The sequence below is a fragment of the Siniperca chuatsi genome, linkage group LG11 (genome assembly GCF_020085105.1).
Source record: "Siniperca chuatsi isolate FFG_IHB_CAS linkage group LG11, ASM2008510v1, whole genome shotgun sequence".
In the NCBI taxonomy this organism is placed as follows: domain Eukaryota; kingdom Metazoa; phylum Chordata; class Actinopteri; order Centrarchiformes; family Sinipercidae; genus Siniperca; species Siniperca chuatsi.
In genome coordinates this window covers 8,166,201-8,175,248 of record NC_058052.1, presented here as the reverse complement: position 1 = coordinate 8,175,248, position 9,048 = coordinate 8,166,201, and positions in this window count along the sequence as shown.

Sequence of the window (9,048 nt, the reverse complement as noted above, 5' to 3'; positions counted from 1 at the left end):
TCACCACCGCCCCTTTAGGAGATTAGCGGCCGGTCCTGAGTCTATTCAGTCCAATGGGAGAAGTGAACGTGAGCACAGATTATGACATTGTTTCGCCCCAAAGTCACCAAAGTAAATATCGGACCCATTTTTCACAAGTCGCATATCTTCCGAACATTCTGACAAATCAGGAGAAAATTAACTTTGATCGAGACCTGTCTCTGTCTCAACCACACACTCTCGCGAGATCTGTCAACATTCTGTTCTCTAACCTTCGGTCTGGTTTCACTGCAGTGCTGCCCAACGTCGCTTTCCCACCGGATAACTGAAATCTAGACTTATACGTGACGCCATTAATTAAAAGTTAAAACTGAAATAAAACTTGTGTTTAGTTGCTTAATAATACTATTATATTTATTATTATTTAACTGGGGAGAGACGACCACGCCTGCTTAGGAGACAGGAAGTATATACCATTTCATAGCATTGGTGGTGCCTGTAATGCGTTATCTTTGTTATAGCATATCTTTGATTTTACCTTCATAATGGTACCGGAGTAAATTTCACTTGTTCCCATTGGAAAACAACAGTACGGTGGCCTTGAGGGGCAAAACACAACAACGTTTGATAAAGCAACATTACAGGAAACACAATAACATTTATGAAAGCACAACAATAGAGAAAACACATTTTAGAAAACTTTTCAGGAAACAACATTTCAGAACACATTACCAAACCATTTAATGTTTCATTACCAACATCATTACCAAATTGTGAAACATGTCATGTTTTGTCCAATATTGTTGTGTTTTGTATCTCAGGGCCACCGTAGGAAAAAAAACCCAAAATGTTACTTTTCGCATGTGATATCATGTAAATTATGAGCATGTTTCAGTACACAAGAGGTATATTTGTTCCCTTCTTCTCAAAGTAACATATTGTGGGAGCGACAGGCAGTGTGGATGTTCCATATTCCTTGGCTGATGTAATGACCTGTTTAATTCTGGCAGGTCTGTAGCCCTCTCAGATGTTTTGCAGTTTTAATTAGTGTAATCATTGCTCTTGAAAAAGGCCACAGGGTTGTTTAATGGGTCATGTTTGTCAAGATGCACAGAATTATAACAGAAAAGACATGCCATTTATTCAGCGCTACAGTCTTCCAATGATAATGGGTGTTACAATTGATAATTAGAGAAAGAATTGATTTATCCGACAGCCAAAAGGAACCTCTGTGGTGTGAGGAAATTAGTTTGACAGTGTTTGGATGAGCAGTGTTTACACTGCAGTGTGGCGGTGTGGGAACACTTTACCACTCCACTGTTAACTGAAGCAAGGTGCGCACACTGCTGTTTCTGGACGGGAGAGTCAGAAGACTTATGATGTGACATCTGGAACAGCAATTGGATATTTTTAGTAATGACAAAACTTCATATGAAATTATGAGTATACTGTTTCACTCTGCAGGCTTTTGTCACATGATAAGCAGAGGTTATGGTTCCAATTTTCAGGCAGCAAAGTACAAAGTGCTTTACACAGTTCCCTCAAACTGTGGGAATTAGGTCAAGCTAACATTTACAAATTGATAAAGACTGTTTAAATGCACTTCCTCCGTAATTAAAACCCATACTGTAGTATGGGTTTCTTATACACTCTCCTAATTGTTTCTTAGTTTGAAACTGCTTGGAAAGCATCTATTTTATCATTTAGCATAACTTATAGAACAAAAAAAATAAAAATGAACTTTCAATTAATTTCTTCTTTTGCTATCGCGAAATAAAAACATTCCCAAGCACAAATATGCTGAGCATGCACTCATTATGCATTCATCTTCACTCTGCAAACCACATACTGCATTTTATCTGAATGAATTATTAACCAAGTTAATGAATATTTCATTTTTCTTTATGGAACTTAACAGGCCCAACTGAGGTAATGACATCTTAAGCAGTGCCAAGTACCTGAAGAGAGAGGAGAGAATATCATTTATGTGGCCAACCAGGTTAAGTTGTGCAGTATATGGGGATATATTAAGATGTTAAATATTTTTTGGAGTCTGTATTTAACAATGAACATGTGTTCATTTAAGACCTCCCCTTTTAACTTCCACTGACCTGGCTTTATGTCCACAGACATGGACCTGAAATTTCATTGTATCTTAAGAATGGACACAGCATGATCTAGAGCAGCCGGGGGGAATTTACATTGAGCAAATGAATTTAATGGTGTAATTAGCATTACCTTGATTTGTCCCAGGAAAGACCTCAGTAAGTCTGGCTTGTGTGGTAATTTATTGCTGAGTTCCTGTGAAGAACATTCACCTACTGTAGAGCAGGTAATTACAAACACTGGCTTGATTAGAAGGGGGAAGAAACTGCTCCAGACTTGTTATTGATCAATTAATACTGGTAATACTGTAGTTATACTGCAACAAGACAGTGGCAGTTCAAACTACACTGAATTAACACTTACATGCTTAGGTCACTCCTCTGTTGGTCAAGTTGGTCAAAAATGACCCACATTATAATCAATAGTTTTTGTTAATAAATATGTTGAATTATTGAAGATTTGTAATGTTTATTTGTCATTTTGAACCCATTGTGAAAGAAAAGACTGAGACACATTTGCATTTTAGACAAACTACCTGTTTCTGGCTGTGATCATTGCACACGGGTACACTGTACTTTACACAGTTGTTTACTTTATGGTCACTTTTACTTTTCACTTGAGCCTGTTTGGTTCTCTCCTGTGGTTGGGTCGTGTTATTTCCTCATGTGTAGTCTGACATGCTCCTGAAGCTGAGGAAACACTGTGATCATTTAGTGATAGCCTGCGCTGCCTTCATTTGAGATATCAAATTCTAAATCTAACCTAGCTAAGCTACAAAGCTACATTTGCAACAACTACTCTACAGTTATGTGAGTTAGCTGTAAAGTAGGCTAATGTGATATTCTGTAATAGCAGATACGCTTTAACAACCATTGTAAACAATGTGTAAACAGTATGTAACACAGCTATCTATTTACTGACAGTAATTTGTATGAAATAAAAAACACAGATAATGTTTACATGTATCAAATGTAGGGTAACGATAATGTTTGACCCACCTATGTATCTAAGGGTTAAGAACATTACAAGGGTTGCAACATTACAAATTGGCAAAAACATTTTTTTCTTTGAATGTGAATAAAATTGTCACCTGATCACTTTCCATTATCTTATAGCTTTAACACTGATGTAAGCTTCCATGTTGACTCCAAATCTTCATTCACACACTGTTGACTGAGCTGTGCAGTCCTTTGTAAGCACTGTTGCCATGCTGGAGGGTTGTCTAACAGTCAGGGCAGGCCCGATGAGCAGGGAACCAATTTGTGTCCAAACCCCAAGAAACTCCAAACTCTCCCAAGTAATTCCCTCTATTCCGACTCCTTAAAACCTTGTCTTGACACAAACAATAGCAACGCTTTGTAAAAGTGACTCTAAAACATCTGCCAAGCATAATTTATCATTTGAATGACAATAGACCACTTAGCACTGCTTAAATTATTTCAGTGCTCTATCTGCTACTTGACTGTCTTTGTGTTGTAACAGCGGACGATCATTAACACCACAGGGTGATGTGGTGCTCTCTTATCTCGGGCTCAGTCCTCAGAGTTTACTTTAGATAGAAACTGCTCGGCCATGACAGCAACAACTTCTTTTTTATTCCAAGACAAGTCTAAGTCGTGACTTATTAGATTTAAGTGTAACAGAGTGAACAATGTAGAAAGTAAAATTATACTTTTATAGTATACTTTTGTCATGTGAGAGGCTTCATATGATTCGTTTATCTTAAATATTTTGAAATGGGCAGGGGCAAAAAACAGTCTTAATTATAACAGTGGTCAGGAGAAGATGACAGAGTTGCAGAGAACCTGGGAGGTTGAACATAATAAAGAGAATAGCTTTCAGTAGCTGAAGAGAAGACCATCAAGCTGTCATTTTCTTTGTCTCAGTTTGAGAAGCTAAAAATATCAAGCTGGAAAGAAAATGCACCTTGAAAAAACTAAACAGAATAACACTAAAATAAAAGTTTGGATTTGGATGTTAAGCCAAAGCAATATACAGGTCCAGCATAGTTTCAAAGAATAGTTCAACATTTTGGTAAGTATGCTTATTTGCGTTCTTGCAGAGAGTTAGACGAGAATATCGACACCACTCTCGAAATCTGTACACTAAATATGTTAGCTAAGCTTTGCAAAACAACTGGAAGCAGGAGCAAATAACTAACCTGGCTGTCTTTTACAGTAACAAAATCCTGAAGCTCGTTAATTTTACACGTTATATCTCATTTGTTTAATCCGTTCAAAAACCAAGTATAAAAATAGCGAGTTGCGGTTTTACAGAGGGTTATGTGCTGGATTATTTCTTGGCCGGTTGCTGTGATTTCCTGGAGTTTCCGCTGGTTGCTTCACGGTGACGACAAGACTCCAGACAGTCACTGTTGATTAATTAGTCTTAGTGGTGCTGGGAACCTTTGACCAGTCAGACTAGTTGTTTCTCCTGCTTCCAGTCTTAATGCGCAGCTAAGCTAACCACCTCTATTTGCTCAAGAAAGCAAATAAGTGTATTTCCCAAAATGTCTAAACTATTCCTTTAAGAGGTCAATTTCAAATCCTTAACGTTGTACAATATTTGTATATTCTATTGCTTACTGTTGACCAAACTGAGAGTATTAAGAAACTACAGTTTCTACTACTACTATTTTGTATGTGCTGTAACAGTTATCTAAACAAAGTCTAATTTTAAATTCTCATGACGATCTGACCTAACGGTAAGTATCATGTTCTGCAGCAGACAGGTACCAAATTCCTGCACCGTGTGGCTTTGTGGCCCATCGTTCCCGTCTTGTTCTCCATACAGTGATAACTGCCATAATGAGATTTGCCATTAAGAAAGAAAAGAATGAAAAGGACCCCAGCCATCTGTATAGCTCACCATGGTAAAAGGCTGAATGCTATCAAGCCAGAATTCAATCGCTGAATTATACCCTCTTTGTGTGCGTCGGGCTAGTGAGTACCTCACACTATATTCATTTCAAAAAGGCCTCAATTTAATTAGTTCTCATATGTTGAAAAATTCATGAATTTGTCTGCAATTCCCACTGCCATTGTTGGGAGTGACTTAAGCGGTGGTGTTAGGCTTTCGGGCGGTTTGGAAGGAAAAATAGCCCCCCACAAAAAAGAAACAACTGTTTATGTAAATAGACACTGCGTGTTTACTTGGTGGAAGAAAGCGAGGGCCCTGAACAGAGTGCTAAGCTTAGCGTGGCTCTGCCAAAGGGGACCTCTCACCATCAACTTCAGTCTTATTAAACTGATTACCAACTCCAGCTAATTAATCAGAGACAGTGCCCTTTCTTGTCATGCAGGGAGGGAGCTCTGTGTGTCTCACAGAGTTCCTCTCTCACCGCCTCCCCCTCCCATCTGCTCGCCTCTGTTCCCCCCTTTCTCCCTTTTCTTTTTCCAGCTTTGATTGAAGTAGGGGAATGGTAATTTTCATGCATCATCTGGGCCAGCAGGATGGGAGGACAAGTAGTAATTACCTTAAACAAACAAGGCCGAGATTGCTTGAGAAGCTACCTCTTTATTCAAGCTCGCGAAATAAGAAAACAGACTGAGAGCATAATGGTTTCAAAAACACATTTTACAGGCCATTTTGTTCATTGTTTTCAATACGGTTTTCATCTGAGATAAAGAACCATCCCAAAAACATTTGAGTTGAAAGCCATTTTAGTAGTAGTAGTAGTTTGGTTCAGGTGCTGTAACGTTGACGGTTAAGTTCTTTTCAAACGTTATTTCACAGCCTGTGGTAGCATGTCCTGCGGAACCAAAATGCAAAGGGATGCCATTCACTCAGATGATCAAGTAACCTAATTTTAGGGTGGCATATGTAAATGTCACACTTGGGTTATGATAATCTTGTCAAGATCTTACTTCAGGCCTAGTTGCTGGTTAAAATAGATATTAAACATGTTGATTTGCCCTGAAAACAAAAGTCAATTCTGTTTGTTTTTGACTATAGACTTTCAATAGGTGCCAATATTTTGTGCTCATGAATAGCATTTAGAGCCGTATGGGAAACTGAAACTCTCCATTTACCCCAGACTTGTTAACTAACTTTTGTGTTAGTAGCTCTGTTAGCATTGCACTGTGACCAACCACCAGAATTACAGGGCAGAAAAAGTGAGGAATCAATTTACAAAACCACAAGAGAACTGTAGTAGATACAGTAGAATACATATAATGTGCAAAGAAAATAAAAAAAGAAGTTGAAGCATTTGCAGTACGGTTGCAACAAATTATCTTCTTTTCATTATTGATTAATCTGTGAATTTTTTAAATTAATTGATTACTTTAGTATATAACATTTCTGAAAGTAGTAAAAATGCTTATCACATTCCTAAAGTCCATCTACAAATACCTTGTTTTGTCCAACAGTCCAAAACCCAAAGGTGATATAAAACAAAGAAAAGTTGTTAATTAATATTCTTCCAGTTTACTAATCGATTAAACATTTTAGAACTGAACTACTGCACAGAGGTTGACCGACAAGCTGCTAGCTCATCATATGACTAGGCTACTAGCTGATATCTCAGAAATGGCCCGTATATCAGCAGAAAGCAAAGTGATTATATCTGTTATGGATGCATTTTGAAGTGAAAGATAATTACTGCTACTGCTGGTTGCCGGCTGGTTGTAAACTGCATAACTCAAACAAACCTTAATTGGACATTCATTAAGTCAGTCCATGCATCTAAACATAGCCGATGTGTTTAGCCCCTGCTTTGCACCATGCATTCAGTCTTTTATTCCTTGAGTGCTTCTTTAACTGCTAAATCTCAAGAGATCAGGCTTCCCCCCTGATCGCCCCTCACTCCACTCACACTTCCCCCGCACGCTCTGCACTGGACAGTTGCATTATTGCTTATTACAGACATTTACGAGTTCATGTGCAACAGTTTCTCACTTTAATGACCTCTGTGTCAGTGTTGCATGTTTTGTCACATGTTCCAATTGCTTTTTAATGGTTTATTTAACAGCGTTAATTGTTGTGCTGTTTGCTGTTTCATAACTGGTCCATATGTGTGTCCGTGTCTGCTGAACTTTTCTCCTCCTTTGACAGTTCTGTTTTCTGATACTTCACTGTCTCTCTCGGCGTTCCTCCTTTCCTATCAAGAGGTGTTTTGCCTAAATAAGAAACATTTTTATTGACTAAATTAAAGGTAAAATAACAGATTTAGCACCCACTAAAGGCCAGCAGGCATACTGTATGTGAACTTGTAGGAATGAAGATGTGAACGTTTTGTCTACACTTGACCACAGGTGTTTTTTGGCTGGATGGGAAGATGGCATATAGGATCAGTATGGATGTGTGTATTAGCCACATTGTAAAAACGTTTATTGAAATAAAACAGTGGTAAAATATTTTTTTTCCAGACTGTCAGACCAGGGTGCAGTGAGTGCGAGTATCCAGTCTGGGTTTGCCTGAGGAAAGATGTGCTTTGTGTGGGAATGGGGCTTGAGAAGCTCAGATCCCCATTCTCTCAACTCACAATTCCTGCTGTTCTGTCTGATTGTGTCGTCTTTGTCTTAGCCTGATGCGCTCGCCTCCTCCTCTGGAGAGGCTAATGCGTGCCCTTTTTTTTTCTCCTGCAATCTCACCAAATGCCAAGTGTAACTGCTGCCCCTATTGCTCCTAATTAATGCGTGATTAAAGAGTGAAATAAGGGATTCTACCAGTGATTTGTTTTTTCAAGGAGTAAGAAATTAATCCCCTTTGGATCTTGCAGAATCATTTAAGGATTCTCCTTGTTCTGTTTATCAAATAAACCAAGTAATTAGAGACTTTAGATAAGTAGGCTAAATTGATGCCCGCCCTATGTCTTCCCAAGCTAGTGTTCGCTGATAGAAACAGCTGTGTTGCTCTGGTAATGTGCAGCATTATACTTGTCCAATAACAATACCCTTTGTGTTTGGTATTCGTGTAATTACGCTGGGGAGCCTCCTTGACCTTGGTAAGCACATCTATCTTACTTGAGGATCAGTGTATTTCATTTCTTAACCCACAAAGATACATCACAAGGGAGTTTACTGACATACCCATGAATGTAATTCAGAGTACAGACTACATTACTGGCAAAGCACAATTGTGTAGTATGCAATAGTGCAGTTATCCAAGCTGATGATACACGTACAGCCTTTGGCTATTTAACAGTGTAATCCTCAGCTAACTTATTGTAGCTCTACCATATCTGGAGAGGCAGCAGTGTGATTTTTATTACTTTCACCTGAGTACCCAGGGGAGGTATCTTATCTCCCCACTTGGTTTTATGCGGTTTGGCTTTGAAAGGTCTTCAAATGTTGGGAAATTTGAATTTAGGCTGCATGTCTGACCAGGTAGACACATGTGGTGACTTCACCCCCACCCCCACCCCCCACCCCAGTATGGAAAGGGGTTGACCATTTCTGGTGTTGCATCAGTGTTTCCAACACTGCACCTGCAGCAAGTGTCCAGTCTGAGACCTCAAACAGACACTTTGAAGCCAAGCAGGGCGGGGCTGGTACCTTTTCTGATCTTTGCAACGTTTCTGCTTTTATTTTGAGTTATTGCTGTATGAGTAATACTCTATGGAGCACCGCAGGTGTCAGGAATTTTAGGAGGAGTCATTTATTTGTAGCGTGTGCACAAATTAGAAATTTGTACCCCTGAATTACTATTTTTGGGCATGAATTAGTGATTTGTACTCTTCATTACTATCATCCTACTGTAACAGTAGTTACTGAGGTTATAAATTGTTGTATTAGCAGCAGGCTAGCTCTTTGACCTTGCCTATTGATTTGCTTACAAATACTGAGTTAATTCCTTCATGTTAATACTGTTATTATCGCATTCATTACATTTGTCCTTGTCCTCTTGACACTCTACCAATACTAATACAGCTGTAAAACTATCTAACACTGTCCAGTTTTGGATCAGTCAGTTAGGTGCACATATCGAGCTGTGTAGCCCAATGCAGTGCAAAATAAACAC